Below are 20,848 nucleotides of genomic sequence, written 5' to 3' on the forward strand. Positions count from 1 at the left end.
GATGAACTTCCTCTATCCTCAACTGGAAAACGTAGGAGTTGGACTAAATTCCTCTCCTGCCTCTAATATTTTATGAATATAAGAACTCAACTCAAACTGGGTAGTATCTCAGAGATTCCAAATTTAGTTCTACTTTTCTGTTTGCTTATCAGTCCCTTATCTTCACCTTTATCCAAGTGGTCAAAGCAGGTTGAGTAATGTTTGCTAAAAGGAGTAATATCTTGCATTTTCCCTTCGGTTATTAAAATAGAGGAAACTGCTTTGAAAGAAAAGGTTAAAAAGCAATAAGCCTTAGTATCAGTATCTTCTGAAAGCTAAAAGCTTTTTTAAAAATAATAATAATAATAATACACTCTAATCTCTACCAACAGATTTTGATTCTGAAGTTCTGAGCTGGAGTCCAAGAGTGTGCAGTCAGCTTCTGGGTGGTGTTTGTTAGATAGAGTTTTTTGTTTGTTTATTTACTTATGAGACAGGGCCTCACTCTGTCACCCAAGCTGGAGTGCAGTGGCACAATCATGGCTCACTGCAGCCTTGCCTCCCAGGCTCAAGCAATCCTCCTGCCTCAGCGCCCCCAGTAGCTGGGACCACAGGTGCGCATCACCATGCCTGGCTAATGTTTTAAAACTTTTTTTAGAGACGAAGTCTTACTATGTTGTCCAGGTTGGTTTCAAACTCCTGGACTCAAGCAATCTTCCTGCCTTAGCCTCCTGAAATGCTGGGACTGTGCGTGGAGCAGATATGGGTAAAGGACCCTTTACATCAGACTCTTGTGTTCTACTCCTAGAATGTTGATTCAGTAGGCTGCAAGTGAGGCCTAGATATCTGTATTTTCACAAGCTCTTAGGGGTTTAGTACACATTAAATTTAAAGAAAGCACAGCCCAAAGGTTATCAGTGGGGTGTATGAAGAAAGCCTTGTTAGTGGGGAGAGTGGGATTAGAGAAGAGCTTCTTTTTTTTTTGAGTCGGAGTTTCGCTCGTTACCCAGGCTGGAGTGCAATGGCGCGATCTCGGCTCACCGCAACCTCCACCTCCTGGGTTCAAGCAATTCTCCTGCCTCAGCCTCCCGAGTAGCTGGGACTACAGGCACACGCCACCATGCCCAGCTAATTTTTTTTGTATTTTTAGTAGAGACGGGGTTTCATCATGTTGACCAGGATGGTCTCGATCTCTTGACCTCGTGATCCACCCGCCTCGGCCTCCTGGGATTATAGGCGTGAGCCACCACGCCTGGCCGAGAAGAGCTTCTTAACCTGGCTTGTTTCAAATCCCTTTCTGCCTTTTTGCCCTCCAGAAGTTCCCCTCATTTTTCTCCCTCTACTTTCTGATTTCTTGTCATGCATCATACAGCTATACAGCTGTCTCCAGAGAGTACTCAGAAAACTCTGCCATAAAGATTACCTGGTCTAATGCCTTGATTTTTTTTTCTCTGTTACCCAGGCTGGAGTGCAGTGGCGCAATCATGGCTCACTGCAGCCTTGACCTCCTGGGCTCAAGTGATCCTCCCACATAGCTGGGACTGTAGGCACATAGCACCACTCTCAGCTAAATTTTTTTTTGTTTTTTGTAGAGATAGAGTCTCACTATGTTACTCAGGCTGGTCTTGAACTCCTGGACTCAAGCGATCTTCCCGCCTTGGGCTCCCAGAATGCTGGGAATACAGGCATGAGCTACTGCAGCAGGCCTAATGTCTTGATTTTATAAATCCTCGAACTGGGGCCCAGAGAGGAGAGATATAATTAGGATCACTGGCCAGGTGCAGTGGCTCACACCTGTAATCCCAGCACTTTGGGAGGCCGAGGTGGGCGGATCATGAAGTCAAGAGATTGAGACCATCCTGGCCAACATGGTAAAACCCCGTCTCTACTAAAAATACAAAAAAAAAAAAAAAAAAAAAAAAAAAGGATCACCATACTGGTTGGTATCTGAAGTAATACCCTTTTGACACCTAATCCAAAGTTTTTTCAGCTACCTCAGGTTGCCTTTCATCTTCTAGCTGACACCATCGAGCACCTTTCAGATACTAGTAAAGGAGCAGTGTTTCAAAATTACCTTCCAAATGGCCTCCCACAGCGCAGTCCTCAGAGAGAAGCAAGGTTCTGCATCTTAAGCCTTCCTTGGTTTCTTAGGTTCTAAATCTGTTTCTATTGGTCTCCAAGCAACCAACCCTTTAGAATTCCATGAGTCTACTCAGAGAACTTGTGGGTTCAGTTGGGGGTATTGTCAACTATTTATTAAATTTCCTTCTTTGTTAAACTGAGCTTTGAGGAGCTGCATCATATTTACTGATTATTCATTGGTGGTTTCATGGATTTCTTGTCATTCTCTTTATTTTTTGATGGAGTCTCACTCTGTCACCCAGGCTGGAGTGCAGTGGCGTAATCTCGGCCCACTGCAACCTCTGCCTCCCAGGTTCAATTAATTCTCCTGCCTCAGCCTCCCAAGTAGATGGTATTACAGCCCGTACCACCACCGGCCTCTTGATCATTCTTTGAAAAATAAACCTCAGTTGGGCTGGATGGCTCATGCCTGTAATCCCAGCACTTTGGGAGGCTGAGGCAGGCAGATCACTTAAGGTCAGGAGTTTGAGGACAGCCTGACTAACATGGTGAAACCCTGTCTCTACTAAAAATACAAAATTAGCTGGGTCTGTTGGCACATACCTGGAATCCCAGCTATTCAGAAGGCTGAGGCAGAAGAATCGCTTGAACTTGGGAGGCGGAGGTTGCAGTGAGCCAAGATCGTCATTGCACTCCAGTCTGGGCAACAAGAGTGAAACTCCGTCTCAAATAAATAAAAATAAAAATTAAAAAACCTCTAGATCTATGCAGCTCAAGATTTTTCCCCCATAGGGGTTTATAAATCCTGAGAAAAAGGCAAAGCAGGGCACACATGACTACATAGCTCTGGCAGGCATCAGATTACCAGGCTGATAGAACAGATGGTAAAGTAGAAGCTGTCCTCAGACTTTACCATTCCCCTTTCAGCTCCTCCACTGCTATTTAACCTCCTTTGTCCATACAGTTCAATCCCATTTTCCCTGATCTCCAAATCCTGGCTAGATTATTTGCCATTAACACTATTTTTTTTTTTACAAGGGGGACTCTTCACATCTTGTATTTCTAATAACATAATTTCACACATACAGAAATTCTTTTTTTTTTTAAAGTCACAGAAGTCTTCCAGATATAGAAAATCTGATCTTCAAGAGTCCCCTTGTGAAACAAACAAATTTATCCTGACAGCAGGAAAGATTTCCGGGCCTAAGGCTCTGTCTCACTGACCCAGGTCGTGCTATTCAGGTGGTCCATCTCTTGGTTCCAGGCAAGGCTGCTGCTGCTGCCAACCTGAATATGGACTTCAGCACTTGGGCTCAAGCTGCACTCAGACCGTTGGACCCCCACAAAAGAGAGAGAGGGTACCATTTTCTGGTATGAAAAGTAAAGCCTAAAAAAATTAAATATTATAACCCTGCTAAGGCAGGAGGATCATTTGAGCCCAGGAGTTTGAGGCTGCAGTGAGCTATGATGGCATTACTGCACCCCAGCCTGGGTAACAGAGGGAGACCCTGTCTCTAATAAAATAAAGTAAATCAAAACCCTGTTGAAGGTTGTTGAAATTCACTTGGGGTGGCTGGCAAAATATTATGGAAAATATTTATGGAAAGTTATAGTTTCAAACCCTTTGGAAGGACGAAAGGTTTTATTGGGGCAGGCTGAAGGCAGCCGCCTCATTTTCATTAGCATAGGAGAGAGGTAGAGATGATAAGAGACTTTCCCAGTTTAAGTCTGTTTATCCCACATTCCTTTGTTTCCACTCTGTTTACTCATGTAAATTTTGTGCTGGAAGGTCCTCTCAGGGAGATAAAAGGGGAATTACCTGTTAATAGTGTTTACTCTGGGTCCAGGAACCTAAAGCTTTATCATTTGTAAAACCACTCTTTTAACCATGTGAATTATCCACAAGTGTGATAACTTAGAACTTCTGTTGTAAAATCTTGACTGAATAAATATAAGGATAGAGGGGGAGTCTTGGTCGATTGATTGCATTTCACCCTCTGAAAGCAGCTGACAACCATCCCTAGCCCACTTAAATCACTGTAATGGTGTGAGAGTGCATTCATTGATCCATTATTGAGTTGGAGTCTGCAGGCCAGACTTCCACAGGTGGTGGTCAATGTCTCAGCAGGTTCCTCAAAAAATTAAACATAGAATTACTATGTGATACAGCAATTCTACTTCTGGGTATATGTCCAAAAGAACTGAAAGCAAGACTGGGCATATCATGAGGTCAGGAGTTCAAGACCAGCCTGGCCAAGATGGTGAAACCCCATCTCTACTAAAAAAAAAAAAAACAAAAAATTAGCCAGCTGTGGTAGCAGGCACCTGGAATCCCAGCTACTCAAGGAGGCTAAGGCAGAGAATTGCTTGAACCCAGGAGGCGGAAGTTGCAGTGAGCCAAGATTGTGCCACTGCACTGCAGCCTGGGCGACAGAGGGAGACTCTGTCTCAAAAAAAAAAAAAAAAGAATTGAAAGCAGGGACTTTAACAGATATTTCTATACCCATGTTCATAGCAGCATATTCACAATTGCTAAATGGTAGGAACAGCCCAAATGTCCATCAGTGAATGAGTGGATAAACAAAATGTGAAAGATATATACAACAGAATGTTATTCAGCCCTAAAAAGGAATGAAATGGGCCAGGCACAGTGGCTCACACCTGTAATCCTAGCACTTTGGGAGGCCAAGGTGGGCAGATCAGCTGAGGTCAGGAGTTCAAGACCAGCCTGGCCAACATAGTGAACCCTGTCTCTACTAAAAATATAAAAAATTAGCCAGGCATGGTGGTGGGTGCCCATAATCCCAGCTAGTTGGGAGGCTGAGGCGGGAGAATTGCTTGAACCCAGGAGGTGGAAGTTGCAGTGAGCCGAGATCACACCACTGCACTCCAGCCTGGGCAACAAGAGCGAAACTCCATCTCAGAAAAAAGGAATGAAATGGCTGGGCAAGGTGGCTCATGCCTATGATCCCAGCACTTTGGGAGGCTGAGGTAGGAAGACTGCTTGAATCTAGAAGTTCAAGACTAGCTTGGGCAACAAAGTGAGACCCCCGGCTCTACAAAAAACTTAAAAAAGTAGCCAGGTGGGTGGCATATGCTTGTAGTCCCAGCTACTGGGGAGGCTGAGGTGGGAGGATGCTTGAGCCCAGGAGGTTGAGACTGCAGTGAACCATGATCTTGCCACTGCACTCCAGAGCCTGGGTGACAGAGCAAAATTTCTGGGGTGAGTGAAATCATGATATCCTGTAAGTATATGAATAAACCTTGAAGACATTATGCTAAGTGAAATAAGCCAGACACAAAGGGACAAATACTGTATAATTCCACTTACATGAGGTACCTAACGTAGTCAAATTCAGAGACAGGAGGTGGAATAGTGGTAGCCAGGGACTGGTGGCAGGGGGTAGGGGAGGGTGGAATGAGGAGTTAATGTTTAATGGGTAGAGTTTCATTGTGTGATGATGCAAAAGTTCTGGACCAGGCACAGTGGCTCATGCCTGTAATCCCAGCACTTTGGGAGGCTGAGGTGGGAAGATCACAAGGTCAGGAGTTTGAGGTCAGCCTGGCCAACACAGTGAAACCCTGTCTCTACTAAAAATATAAAATTTAGCTGGGTGTGGTGGCTCCTGACTGTAATCTCCACTACTCAAGAGGCTGAGGCAGGAGAATTGCTGGAACCTGGGAGGCGGAGGATGCAGTGAGCTGAGATCGCACCACTGCACTCCAACCTGGGCAACAGAGTGAGACTGTCTCAAAAAAAAAAAAAGAAAAGAAAAGAAAATTAGGCCAGGAGTGGTAGCTCATGCCTGTAATCCTAGCACTTTAGGAGGCCAAGGCAGGTAGATCACAAGGTTAGGAGTTTGAGACCAGCCTGGCCAAGATAGTGAAACCCCATTTCTACTAAAAATACAAAACTTAGCCATGCATGGTGGGCACCTGTAATCCCAGCTACTGGGGAGGCTGAGGAAGGGAATTGCTTGAACCCAGGAGGCAGAGGTTGCAGTGAGCCGAGATCGAGCTACTGCACTCCAGCCTGGGCGACAGAGGGAGACTCTGTCTCAAAGAAAAGAAAAAAAAATTAGCCAGGTGTGGTGGTGCATGCCTGTGGTCCCAGGTACTCGGGAGGCTAAGAGGAGAGGACTGCCTAAGCCTGGGACGTCCAGGCTGCAGTGAGCTATGATCGCACCACTGCACTCCAACCTGGGTAACACAGTGAGACCCTGTCTTAAAAAACAAACAAGTACTATGCATAAAACCACAAGGCTCAAGAAACAACAGTCTGAAGTAGTTAGATGTGTGTAATTATTTTCATGTCTTGTCTTCTCAGTTTTGTTTTGTTTTTTTTTTAAGAGATGAGGTCTTGCTCTGTTGCTCAAGCTGGTATCGAACTCCTCCTGGGCTCAAGCAATCTTCTGCTCAGGACTCCCTAACAGCTGGGACTACAGGCATGCACCATTGCACCCAGGTACTGGGGTAGTTTTTTACTAATCTTTTTAAAAAACATGTTAATATCTTGGTAAAAAGTATATTTATATTGTTCTCTAACCTGTTTTTTTCATCTGTTTCATGGAAAAATTCTCATCATATATTCTTCTGCTATATAACTTTAAATGACTACACTGCTTTCATTTATGACACCACAACTAAACTAGTTAAACTAAATTTATATTGCTAACTTGTCTAATTTTTTCTCTATTAAAATGATAAAAGCATTGTAGCCAAATATTTACCCACATTCATGAAGGTTTACTTAAAAGAAATTGCTACAAGTGCAACTATGAGTCAAAGAGAATCCATGTTTTAACTATTTTTGCCTACAAAAAAAAAAAGCTGGGAATGGTGGCTGATGCCTATAAATTCCCAGCACTTTGGGAGGCCAAAGAAAATTAGCTGGGCTTGGTGGTGGGTGCCTGTAATCCCAGCTATTTGGGAGCCTGAGGCAGGAGAATCACTTGAACCTGGGAGGCGGAGGTTGCAGTGAGCCAAGATCATGCCACTGCACTCTAGCCTGGGCGACAGAGAGAGACTCCATCTATAAAAAAAGAAAAAAAAAGAAGGCTGGGTGCAGTGACTCACACCTGTAATCCTAGCACTTTGGGAGGCCGAGGCAGGCAGATCACGAGGTCAAGAGATCGAGACCACCCTGGCCAACATGGTGAAACCCTGTCTCTACTAAAAATACAAAAGTTAGCTGGGCATGGTGGCACGCGCCTGTAGTCCCAGCTACTCAGGAGGCGGAGGCAGGAGAATTGCTTGAACCCAGGAGGCGGAGGTTGCAGTGAGCCAACATCCCGTCACTGCACTCCAGCCTGACGCCTGGTGACAGAGCGAGACTCTGTCTCAAAAAAAAAAAAAGAAAGTAAAAAAAAAAAAATGCTTCATTGCCATGAAAAGGTCATACCAGTTTTTACATCCACCAACACATGAGTTTCTTTTCCAAATCTTCAACATCCTGTGAGAGATAGTTAAAGCATAGTTGTTCAGAGCACAGGCTTGAGAATCAGATTTCAAAGGTATGAATCCTCTCCCTTTTTTTCCTTTTTAGAGGCAGGGTCTTGCTATGTTGTCCAGGCTGGTCTCAAACTCTTGGCCTTAAGCAACCCTGACACCTCAGCCTCCAAATACACTGGGATTACAGGTGTGAACCACCTTGCCCAACTTCCACTTTCTAGCTGTCTGATCTTCAGAAAATCAGTTAAATTCTCTGGGCGATAATTTACTAATAGATTTCTTGTAAGTATTAACAATTAGCTACTATTATTTACCTCCTTTAGTTCCTGAGACTCCTATGCACAAAATATACTTGATGTGTGCCTCAGAACCTAATAACCAAAGGTAATTAGAACTACAGGTAGTTGTGTGATTAATGACATGGGACATGAGACCATTTGGAACTAGGTACAAAGGCTTACCTTGAGGACAGCCTTATTAGAAGCAGAGGCAAATACAGGTTTTGTGAGCTTGAGGCTTATGCATGCATATGTTTCTCTAATTATAAAGACAGGAAATTACAAAATCAGGTACAAAGACTTGGGAGGAGCCTAAAGCTTAAGTTTGATGAAAAAGCCACCTCTGGTTGGAACCAATAGCTTATGAAAAGGTAGAAAAAAGCCTGGTGCATGGGGTGCTCCTTAAGTCCCAGTTATTTGAGAGGCTGAGGAGGAAGATGGCTTGAGCCCAGGAGTTTGGGGCTTATAAGTGTACAATGGTGGTAAACAGCTGCTGTACTCCAGGCTAGCAACATAGTGAGATCCTGTCTTTTAGAAAAAAAGAAGAAGAAAAAAAAAAGGATGAGAGAGGTAACACTTGCCTGACTGGAACAAAAATGAGAAACCCATATAAGAAAATAACTATGGGCGGGTGAGGTGGCTCATGCCTGTAATCCCAGGACTTTGAAAGGCCGCAGTGAGCGGATCACCTGAGGTCAAGAGTTCGAGACCAGCCTGGTCAACATAGTGAACCTCTGTCTCTACAAAAAATACAAAAATTAGGTGGGTGTGGTGGTAGGCGCCTGTAATCCTAGCTACTTGGGAGACTGAGGAAGGAGAATCTCTTGAACCCTGGAGGCGGAGGTTGCAGTGAGCCGAGATTGCACGAGAAAGAAAGGAGGGAAGGAGGGAGGGAAAAAAGAAAAGAAAAGAATAACTACTACTTCATTTGGTTATTTTTACACCTGTAAGGAATGAAGCTCAGAGGTCACACAGCTCTTAAGAAGCCAGCACCCTTCGATGTGGAATTGATGTGGAGGATAGGCATATACAGAGAACACACAAGCAAAACACCATGGGGCAGATTTTGAAAGAAAACCCCAAGATTGGTAATGAGTGTGAATTACTCAAGAAAGTGATCAAACCCAATTCCAGTCCTGCATTCCTCTTCGCCATCAGGAGTCTGGCGCCTGGAGACTGCTAGCTGCCAGGTTCTTTAAGAATCAGCCCCGGTCCAGCCCACTCTGCGGGCCAGTAAGCTTCTGAAAAGCAAAACTAGGAAGTTGCTTTCCAATAAAAAGTGGAGATTTCAAGACAGGGGGCTTTAAGCAAGTTCGACTGTGTCTGTATTTGGTCTTGCTGAGTGGCTGGGCTCTGGTCTTCCCAGCTGACATTAGCAGACTGCTGCTTTGCCCTGGTGGGCGCTCAGCCTGCGACGGCACCCCTAGAGAATCTCTAACAAGCTTCTTTCTACCCACCCTGTTCGGTTGTTCCCAGGTCTGACTTCAAGGCGCAAAATGGCGGCCTCATCTCTTGCTGTCCCGCGAGCGTCCCGGCTGTCAATGGAGCCTGAAGAGTTGGGCGCAGTTGCTGGAGTATCCAAAGCTGAGGCAGGTTGACCAGATCATTTGAATTCCTGCCCGGATGACGGTGACGCTGCTCCTGGAGCCCGCCGGCCGCAGCTGCTGGGACAAGTCGTGTGCATCGCCGTGCGCATCGCCGTGCGCGGACTGGCCCCGGAGCAGCCGGTCACGCTGCGCGCGTCCCTGAGCGACGAGAATAGCGCGCTCTTCCGGGCCCACGCGCGCTACTGCGCCGACGCCCGCGGGGAGCTGGACCTGGAGCGCGCGCCCGCGTTGGGCGGCAGCTTCGCGGGGTGCGAGCCCATGGGGCTGCTCTGGGCGTTGAAGCCCAAGAAAGCCTTGGGGCGGCTGGTGAAGCGTGACGTGCGGACGCCGGTCCCCGTGGAGCTGGAAGTGCTGGACGGCCACGACCCCGAGCCCGGGCGGCTGCTGTGCCAGGCGCGGCACGAGCGCGACTTCCTCCAGCCGAGCGTGCGGCGCGGGCCGAGTGCGCGCCACGCTCCTCCTGCCTCCTGCCGCCAGGTGAGCTACCTCTGCTAATTGTTCGCGTCTGCCCATCCCGTGTCCCTGCGCTTTTCACACGGAGAAAGGATGTAGTTTCCAACATTCCGGAGGTTAGCGTAAGAAGACAGGAGTGGAATGGAAAGCTGGCTGGGGAAGTGCCCCTGCTGCTCCAAAATTGAGGTCCTTCAAACCTAGTGCTCAGTTAAAAGACATTGTAAGGAAAGGGAAAAGGCACATAATATAAAAAACAAACAAAAAACAGTTCGGGCCCGGTGGCTCACGCCCGTAATTCTAGCACTTTGGGAGACCGAGGCGGGCGGATCACCTGAGGTCAGGAGTTTGAGACCTACTCAGGAGGCTGAGGCAGGAGAATTGCTTGAACCTGGGAGGCATTGGTTGCAGTGAGGCGAGATCGCGCCATTGCACTCCAGCCTGGGCAACAAGAGTGAAAATCCATCTCAAAAAAAAAAAAAGCCATTTGCAGGTAGTTTCAATTTTTTTAATGTTGTTTATTTATTGACCAGAAAGTCAATTTTTTTTTTTTTAATAAAAAGTATTCCGACTGGTTTTCTCACTGTATTTCCATGGAGGTGCCAGGTGGCCGGGCCTGTGACAGCGCAGAGGTTACGGTGCCTGCCTGCCCGCTGCAGGGCCTGTTAGTTCCCCGCTGCCGCCACGTAGCTCCCCACTGGCGGTAGATGATTTCCCTCCAGTTGTCACTCCAGGAGAGCAGCCCCCTCCTTGTGTAGGGCAGGACCAGGTGTTGATTGTGGCCTCTAATGGTGTCTTTGTCATCATTGGACAGGTCCCCAAAGATCACGGTCTTGTCCATTGTGAGGATAATTCAATCCACAAGCTGGGGCTCCAGGTGCTGCTCTAGCCAGCGGTGCTCATCTCACCCACACGGTGGTCATACTTCCACAGGGGCTGGTGCCGTATGAAGACCTCGGTGTTTTGCATGTGCTTCATCTCTCACAAGGCCCTCCGGGGTTGGGCTCCAAGCCTCGGGAAACTCTTAGAGCTTCACACCCATGGGCCACTTTATCCGCCACGTAGGGCAGCAGGGTGTGGTACTGCTCCCAGGCCAGGAAGCTGCGGTGCTGCTGCAGTGTCACACGCAGCTCCCTGAGAAGTGGCAGCTGAAGACCCGCAGGAGGCCCTCTGGAAGCTGCCAGCAACAGTCCCTGTCCTCCAGCACATGAATGGGCTGTGCTGCTGTCGCTGCTGGGGCACTGGGGTCTCTCAGGATCTGAGGGGTGTGGGGCCTGCCAATATTCTTTTAAAAGTTTCTCAGTTTTGCAACTTTTCTTGCAACTCCCACAGTCTGTTAAGGTTTATGTAAATTAGCATTTACAATAGGAGGAAGGCCTCTTGTTGTAAAATGGAAATTTGAAGTTACTGGATACTTTTATGTTACATAAAGAGCAATCAGGCCAGGCTTAATGGCTCAGGCCTGTAATCCCAACACTTTGGGAGGCTGAGGTGGGTGGATCACCTGAGGTTGGGAGTTCAAGACCAGCCTGACCAACTTGGAGAAACCCCGTCTCTACTAAAAATACAAAGTTAGCCTGATGTGGTGGCTTATGCCTGTAATCCCAGCTACTCTGGAGGCTAAGATAGGAGAATCGCTTGAACCTGGGAGGCGGGGGTTGCAGTGAGCCAAGATCACGCCATTGCACTCCGGGCTGAGCAACAAGAGCGAAACTCTGCCTTAAAAAAAAAAAAAATCAGCCAATGTAAAAATGAAATGATGCTTATATATTAATAATCAAAGAAATGCAAAATAAAACAACAGAGTATATTTCACACCCTCAGAAGTGGTAGACATTTAGAAGTCAACATTTATCAATTGCTAACCAGTATGTGGAGGAAATGAAACTCACTGCTAGAAGGAGTCAGCATATTCATCTACTCTGGCAAACAATTTGTCTTAACTTAGAAACTTGAATATGTAGCTGGGCATGGTGACTCACGCCTGTAATCCCAGCACTTTGGGAGGCTGAGATGGGCAGATCACCTGAGGTTGGGAGTTCGAGACCAGTCTGACCAATGTGGTGAAACTCTGTCTCTACTAAAAATACAAAATTAGCTGGGCATGGTGGCACATGCCTGTAATCCCAGCTACTCAGGAGGCTGAGGCAGGAGAATCGCTTGAACCCAGAAGGTGGAGGTTGCAGTGAGCCGAGATTCCACCATTGCACTCCAGCCTGAGCAACAAGAGTGAAACTCTGTCTCAGAAAGAAGGAAGGAAGGAAGAGAAAGAAAGGAGAGAAAGAAAGAGGGAAAGCAAGCAAGCAAGAAAGCAAGCTAAATATGTTATTCTACTTGTATATGGGCAAGAAGAGCAAAACTGTCTCAAAAGGAAAGGAAAGGAAGGGAAGGGAGGGAGAGAGAAAGAAGGAAAGAAAGAAAAAGGGAAAGAGAGAGGGAGAGAGAAAGGAAGAAAGAGAGAAAGAAAGCTGAATATGCTATTCTACTTGTACATGTGCACCAGGAGGCATATTTCTTATAAGAGCAAAGCCATTGCAGATGAGCAGTTAATTTAAAAAAAAAAAAGAGAGAGAGAGAGAAACCAACTGGAAACAGCCCAAATGTCCATCAACAATAGAACAGATTAATAAACTGAGGGGTATTTCCAGCCGTCAAAGTGATTGAAGTACAGCTACAAGAATCAACATCTACCAAGATATGCAAAATAGAAGAAAAAAATTTAAAAAGAATCAACATGGTTGAATCTCCAAACCACTCTTGAGTGAAATAATCAAACCCTAGAAGAATACATTCATTATCATTCCATTTAGATACAATTCAAAAAATAGGCAGATTGTTTGCAGTATACATCTAAGTGGTAATACTGTAAAGAAAACCAAGAGAGTGATACACAGAAAGTCCAGGATGCTGGAAAGGGAAGAAACAGCACAAGTGTCTGTGGGACTTTGATGGTTTGATGGTATCAGCACTTAACTATTTCTTAAAGTGTTGCCTATAAGGTATTTGCATTCTTTTTTTTTTTTTTTTTCTGAGACAGCGTCTCACTCTTTCACTCAGGCTGGAGTGCTGTGGCATGATCTCGGCTCACTGCAACCTCTGCCTCCCAGGTCCAAGTGATTCTCCTGCCTCAGCCTCCTGAGTAGCTGGAACTATAGGTGCACGCTACCATGCCTGGCTAATTTTTGTATTTTTAGTAGAGATGGGGTTTCACCATGTTGACCAGGCTGGTCTCAAACTGACCTCAGGTGATCCCATCTCAGACTCCCAAAGTGTTGGAATTATGGCGTGAGCCACCACGCCCAGCCTGCGTTATTGTTTTTTTGTATGAAATGCAAACTTTTAATGTAAATGGTAAAAAATACTCATTTGTGAGTGAATCACTCAGAATGAGTAGCCTTTTGAGTCTGTCTCCATTGAATGAGTACATTCTGCTGAGTGCCCTGGAGAGTCATTTGCCTCTTCTGTGTAGCAGTCTTTCTTCTTGTTTCTTGGTAGTACCCCATTAGATGGATTCGTTTACCAGTCAAAGGACATTTGGGTTGTTTCCAGTCTTTAGCTATAATGAACAAAGTCACTATAAACACTTGCCTACAAGTTTCTCCATGAACACAAGTTTTCATTTCTTGTGGGCAGATACCTAGGAGTGGGATTGCTGGGTCACATGTATGGTAAGTATATGGTTAACTTGATAAGAAACCATCCAACTGTTTCAGGAATAGTTTGGTTTGCATTTTGTTTTGTTTCTTCCCAAGAACCTGGGCCCTTTCCTGGGATTGTGGACATTTTCGGAACTGGAGGTGGCCTGCTGGAGTATCGGGTAGTCTGCTGGCTGGGAAGGGTTTTGTTGTGATGGCTCTGGCTTATTACAAGTATGAAGACCTCCCCAAGACCATCGAGATGCTCTATCTGGAGTACTTTGAAGAAGCTGTGAACTACTTGCTGAGTCATCCTGAGGTTAGTTCTTCTCTCAGATTTATGGGCTATGTATCAGGTCTCTTCTTAAATGGTCTAGTTTTCACAGAAGTTGGCTCATTCATGACAGCCATTCCCTGCCCCAACACACCAACACACACTACCTTTTCTAGTCACTTCTTCTCATTTATTTATTTTTTTTTGAGATGGAGTCTTGTTCTGTCAACCAGGCTGGAGTGCAGTGGTGCAATCTCAGCTCACTGCAACCTCTGCCCTTGGGTTCAAGCAATTCTCCTGCCTCAGCCTTCTGAGGAGCTAGGATTATAGGTGCCCGCCACCATGCCCAGCTAATTTTTTTGTAATTTTAGTAGAGACTGGGTTTCACCATGTTGGTCAGGCTAGTTTTAAACTCCTGATCTCATGAGCTGCCTGCCTCGGCCTCCAAAAGTGCTGGGATTACAGGTGTGAGCCACTGTACCTGGCTTCCAGTCTCTTCTTATAGACAGTTTCTTCCTTTCTTTTTTTTTTTTTTGAGATGGAGTTTCACTCTGTTGCCAGGCTGGAGTACAGTGGTGCGATCTTGGCTTACTGCAACCTCCACCTTCCAAATTCAAGTGATTCTTGTGCCACCGTACCTGGGCTTGTTATTTTATTTCATAATGAACCCAAACACATTTGAGAACCCTGGGTTTGACCCAAGAAGTAAAGGGGAAGAGGTAGAGAATCACTTTCTTCAGAAGGTACCTGTTTTGGCTGGGTGCAGTGGCTAATACCTGTAATCCCAGCACTTTGGGAGGCCAAGGAGAGCTGATCACTTGAGGTCAGGAGTTTGAGACCAGCCTGGCTAACATGGTGAATCCCCGCCTCTACTAAAAATACAAAAATCAGCTGGACGTGGTGGCAGGTGCCTGTAATCCCAGCTACTCGAGAGGCTGAGGCAGGAGAATTGCTTGAACCCAGGAGGTGAGCTAAGATTGCACCACTGCACTTCGGCCTGGGCCACAGAGTGAGACTCTGTCTTTTAAAAAAAAAAAAAAAGGTACCCGTTTAAGTGTCTGAGTTTAACTATCTTCTCTTCCCTGTATCCTCTCAGCACAGGATTAAGTTGTGGGGGGTTTGCTTTTAGAGTTAGGTTTTAAAGGAGGAATTTGGTAGCCAAAGAAACTGGATACTAGGAAATGTTTCAGGAGTTCCAGATTCAGCATATTAGAGGATCAGAAGATAAATCTTACTTATTATATAATTCAGTTAGAGTTCAAAGTGGATGGAAGCACTTGAGCTCTTAGAAAAGGTGATAGGACAGTCGGGTGTGGTGGTGCGTGTCTATAGTCTCATCTTCTCAGGAGGCTGAGGCAGGAGGATCCCTTGAGCCTAAGAGTTTGAGGCTATGGTATGCTATGATTGTGGCTTGAATAGCCAATGCAATTCAGCCTGCACAACACAGCAAGACCCATCTCTCTCTCTTTTTTTTTTTTTTAAATAGAGACAGGGTTTCACCATGTCAGCCAGGCTGGTCTCGAACTCCTGACCTCAGGTGATCCACTTGCGTCGGCCTCCCAAAGTGCTGGGATTACAGGCGTGAGCCACCGCACCCAGCCAAGACCCATCTCTTAAAAAAAAAAAAAGAAAGAAAGAAAGAAAGAAAATAGCCCTTGAAACCTGGGAGGGGGAGGTTGCAGTGAGCCGAGATTGTGCCATTGCACTCCAGCCTGGCAACAGAGTGAGACTCCGTCTCAAAAAAAAAAAAAAGAAAATAGAAAAAAGTGATAGGGTATATTGTAGTGGAACCAGCATTAGATATACATAGAGAAGAGTTAAATATGAGTTTTGATTTTGCCAATTACTGGCCTCATGACCTTGGGACCCTTGTTTCTTCTTTGAAAAACTGGGATGATAAACGTATCATTTAATTCCTAGTACTTTTGTGAGGAATAAATGGTTGAAACTAGCCAAGGGTGCTGTTGCAGAAGCCACAAGAGAAAAAAAATAAACTGCTGTTGAGAAGCCAATCAAATGGCCATTGATTTATGGCATGGAGGACATTGGTAACCTTGTGGAACAGTGCAAACTCTAACTACCCCGGAGGGGATGGAGCAGTGAATGGAAGCCAAGAAAACAAGCAACTACAGACAACTTTTTCCACAGATTTTGCCGTGAAAGGGAGTAGAGAACTAGGGCTATAGCTAGAGTGGCTGGGGCCAAGAATTGTCATCAAAACCTAAGAGATTCTAGAGGGTGGAAGTACACTGATGGGAATGAGCCTGTAGAGAAGATAGCTATAAAGGAGGAGAGAGGAAAAATAATTGCAGGAGCGAGGTCCTCAAGAATGAGAGTAGATGGGATTTGCAAGCACAAATAGAGGGGTGGCCTTTGCTAGGAACAGAAATGTGGGGCTCTTTTTCTTTGTAATTCAATCTCGCATTCTCTGCCAGGAGAATGTCGATAAACTCTAGCCCTGTCCTGATGAGGCTCTAGATTTGGTCATGTTTACAGTGTGCCTTTCGTGGGATAATTCTTTTTCCTGGCAGATGGCTTAATGTCTGTGCATCCGATCTATGACCAGGTGTCACTGTCATAAGGTACTTGTTTAAAGTGGCAGAACCCTTGTGATTCTTGTCTGACCTGACGAGTCACGAGCGTGTCTGCCATCACAAACAATTCCAGGTTCATCCTACAGAGATAGCCACTCTATGGGAGAGCCGTGACCTGGAAAGGAGTTAGGTTTGGGGTCAGGTGAGACACAGAGGAGGCAGCGCAACAAAGCACATGAAATAAGCAGCATATTCCTCACAGACCCCAGACCCAAGAGGGCAGTATGCCTTGCAGGGCCATTGGGAAGTAGAGAGCTGTCTGGGACACAGACGTTCAGCCAGTGAGAGGGAGAGAGACAGGACTTATGGGGCCAAATCCATTACTGAGGTCTGAGTGTTACCCAAGCAGGTTTCCCTCAGGGGTTTTGGATTGGCTGATTTATACGCAAACCTATTTACAAGACTCTAGTGTTGACCATTAGGTTTTTGTTTGTTTGTTTTTGTGTTTGTTTTGAGACAGAGTCTCTTGCTCTGTTGCCCAGGCTGGAGTGCAATGGCACCATCTCTGCTCACTGCAACCTCTGCCTCCTGGGTTCAAGTGATTCTCCTGCCTCAGCCTCCCAAGTAGCTGGAACTACAGGCACGTACCACTGCACCTGGCTAATTTTTGTACTTCTAGTGGAAACAGAGTTTCACTATGTTAGCCAGCTGGTCTCGAACTCCTGACCTCAAGTGATCCTCCTGCCTGGGCCTTCCAAAATCCTGGGATTACAGATGTGAGCCACCATGCTCTGCCATGATTATGTTTTAACATGGTCAACAGTTATGATGTGTGTTGGGTTTTGGGTCAGTGGGATGAGGAACAAACACAGAGGGGAAAGTTTATTTTTTGTTTTGTTTTGTTATTTTTGGAGACAGAGTTTTGCTCTAGTTGCCCAGGCTGGAGTGCAATGGCACGATCTCGGCTCACCACAACCTCTGCCTCCCAGGTTCAAGCAATTCTCCTGCCTCAGCCTTCCGAGTAGCTGAAATTACAAGCGCCTGCCACCATGCCTGGCTAATTTTTTGTATTTTTAGTAGAGATGGGGTTTCTCCATATTGGTCAGGCTGGTCTCAAACTCCCGACCTCAGGTGATCCTCCTGCCTCGGCCTAGCCAAAGTGCTGGGATCAAACTCCTGAGTTTTAACTAGGCCAAAAATGACAGCAGTACCCTAATTAAAGCCAAAGATGACAGGGTACACTGTGCCCAGCCTGAAAGTTTTAACTAGGCCAAAGATGACAGGGCACTGTTGGGTTTCAAATAACTTATATCAGGTCTGAGAATGGATGCCTGGATAGCAGTTATATTAAACAAATTTATATCAGATACTTCCTTGGAAACAGGAGGGAAGGTCGAGTTTGAGTTTCCATGGAAGTAGGTAGATTTGGCAGTGAGAAAATGAGGAAAGGTTCCTACCAATAGCTTCTGTTTCTTCAATGAAGTATGAAGAGCTAAAAGTGAAGGGATAGGTAAGGGTTAAAAGGGCTTGAGGAGGTAGGAGAAGATATGAAGGGCTCTCCTGGAGAAGTGAAAGGTAAACACAGCCATGAAATATGAGAGGATTGATGGGCAATGTGGATGTTCATTTAAATTTGTGGTCATGAAATGAAACTAAGATCTGTCAGCATAAATGTGTATTTTTTCCTCTTCTCCAACAGTTTTCATTTGCACAAATGTGAGCCTAGAGGAAATGAATAGGTGGATTCAACAGGGTTAGCACTTTCCAGGCCAGTGTGGCCAAAGGAAGAGGGAGGTTAGAGGAGGTAAGAGTGTTTGCAAAGGAGTGATGCTGCTGTTGAAGCAGGAAATCGAGGCCAGAGGAGACGGAAAGTGAGAACATGAGAGAGATATTGATAGTGACAAAGTGATAGTCAGGGTCTCACAGAGGTAGAAATGGGAGGTCTCTCAGAAGTAGAAATTTTACCAGGATGGTTAAATTGAAAGTACTGAAGATGGTACTCAGAAAGTGGAATGCTTGAAGCTGAGATTTTGGAGATAATGTACTTTTTTTTTTTTTGAGAAGGGTCTCACTCTGTCATCCAGATTGGAGTTAGTGGTGCGATCTCAACTCACTGCAACCTCCACCTCCCAGGCTTAAGCGATTCTCCTGCCTCAGCCTCCCAAGTAGCTGGGATTACAGGTACATGCCACTACCACCTGGCTAATTTTTGTATTTTTAGTAGAGATGAGGTTTCACCATGTCGGCCAGGCTGGTCTCAAACTCCTGACCTCAAATGATCCACCCACCTCGGCCTCCCAAAGTGTTGGTATTACAGGAGTGAGCCACCGCACCCGGCCATGAGATGATGTACTTATTGATGATGAATCAGTTTAGTTTTGACAGTGGGAATGGGTAGCTCAGGTGGGAGAGAGAAAAAGATCATGGGAGATACGAGGTTAAGGAACTGAGGAATCATAGTAGTTGATAAGTCATCCACATGGTTCTCACCAAGAGTGGTGATGGAGAAATTGTGGAAAGGAAGAGATAGAGGGGAGGTAAATTCCCAAAGTTGCAAATCTGGGTAAATCGTAGAACCCAGATTTAGGCTCAGGTTCAACTGACTTCCAGGGTGAACACAACTCACCGTATTCCACTGTTTGTGGACTCATTCTTCTTCTTTTTCCTTTGTCCCTTTCTCAGGTAAAAGGTCCAGGAGTTGGGCTGCTTGGAATTTCCGAAGGGGGTGAACTCTGCCTTTCTATGTCCTCTTTCCTGAAGGGCATCATGGCTGCTGTCATCATCAACGGCTCTGTGGCCAGTGCTGGGGGAGGCGTACACTATAAGGGTGAGACCCTGCCCCCCTGTCAGCGTCAACAAAAATCGCATCAAGGTGACCAATGATGGCTTTGCAGACATTGTGGATGTCCTGAACAGCCCTTTAGAAGGACCTGACCAGAAGAGCTTCATTCCTGTGGAAAGGGCAGAGAGCTCCTTCCTGTTCCTGGTAGATCAGGATGACCGCAACTGGAAGAGTGAGTTCTATGCTAATGTGGCCTGTAAACGCTTGCAGGCCCAGGGAGGAGAAAGCCCCAGGTCATCTGTTACCCAGGGGCAGGGCACTATATCGAGCCTCCTCATTTCCCCGTGCCAGGCTGCCATGCATGCCTTGGTGGGCGGTCCTGTTATCTGGGGAGGGGAGCCGAGGGCTCACGCCATGGCTCAGTTGGATGCTTGGAAATGACGCCAGACTTTCTTCCACAAACACCTGGGTGGCAAAGAGGGGACAATCCCAGCCAAACTGTAATTTTTATTTGATCACGTGGCCTCTCTGTTGCTAATCTCTCCTGGGAACATATGCCACATTTAGTGTGTGTATGTGTATTCATTCTTTGCTTTTTAATAACTACTTAAAGTTTTTCCCTCTCATTATTAAAATGAATTTTCCAGTAAGAATGAGTTTTTAAGATTTTTATAAACTGTACACTTTATCTGTTTGGGAGGGGAGTAACTCTGCAGAAACCACAAGAAGTGAAAAAAGTCTCCTCTTACTATCTCAACACACAACTGGTAAGGCTTTAGTTCTGAAAGGAAAAGTGAGTAATATCAATTAACAGTGTCTGGTACATAAATGGAGTTCAATAATTATTTGCTGAATGAGTGTAAATGAACCAGGCACGGTGGCTTACACCTGTAATCCCAGCACTTTGGGAGGCCGAGGTGGGCGGATCACTTGAGGTCTGGAGTTGGAGACCAGCCTGGCCAACATGGTGAAACCCCGTCTCTACTAATAATACAAAAAATTAGCCAGGTGTGGTGTCATGCACCTGTAGTCCCAGCTATTCAGGAGGCTGAGGCAGGAGAATTGCTTGACCCCGGGAGGCGGAGATTGCAGTGAGCCAAGATCATGCCACTGCACTCCAGCCTGGGCAACAGAGCAAGTCTGTCTCATAAATACATACATACATACATACATACATACATACTGTGGAAGAAAAGCATGTAATATGAAAGATATATCAGATTTGAGTTTCTCCCTTAAGAATGGAAGTTAACATCTTGCCTGTAAACTGATTACTAGTTAGATATAAAACTACCAAAAATTTTCAAAACAAATACATATTAGTTCTTTGATATCTTCTCCTTGGATTAATAAGGATTTTCCTAGGGCAAATAAATTTTATGTTCCTGTTTATACATAAGGATCTTTAGGATTATCAGTTTTATCAGTTTAAAAGCTGATAAAACACTATTTAGATGAATTACATAAGTGATTTTAACAATGGCAAATAAAATAACATTGAAAATAAATAACAATTTAGGCTAGGTATGGTGGCTCACTCTTGTAATGCCAGCACTTTGGGAGGCCGAGGCCAGTGGATTGCTTGAGTTCAGGAGTTCAAGACAAGCCTGGGAAACATGGTAAAATCCCATCTCTACAAAAAAAAAAAAAATTAGCTAGACATGGTGGTGCACACCTATAGTCCCAGCTACTTGAGAGGCCAAGGTGGGAAAATCGCTTGAGCCTGGGGGCAGAGGTTGCAGCGAGCTGAGATCATGCCACTGCACTCCAACCTGG

At 45.6% G+C, this 20,848-nt stretch overlaps 1 pseudogene; it reads left to right on the forward strand.

Annotated features, from left to right (window-relative positions):
- Positions 1–9,398: 9,398 nt before the first annotated feature.
- LOC105707297 (acyl-coenzyme A thioesterase 1-like) lies at positions 9,399–19,968 on the forward strand (annotated as a pseudogene).
- The last annotated feature ends 880 nt before the right edge of the window (positions 19,969–20,848 follow it).

Source organism: Aotus nancymaae, unplaced genomic scaffold, assembly GCF_030222135.1.
Source record: "Aotus nancymaae isolate 86718 unplaced genomic scaffold, 86718_ANA_hifiasm-v0.15.2.pri h1tg000011l, whole genome shotgun sequence".
NCBI classification, from domain to species: domain Eukaryota; kingdom Metazoa; phylum Chordata; class Mammalia; order Primates; family Aotidae; genus Aotus; species Aotus nancymaae.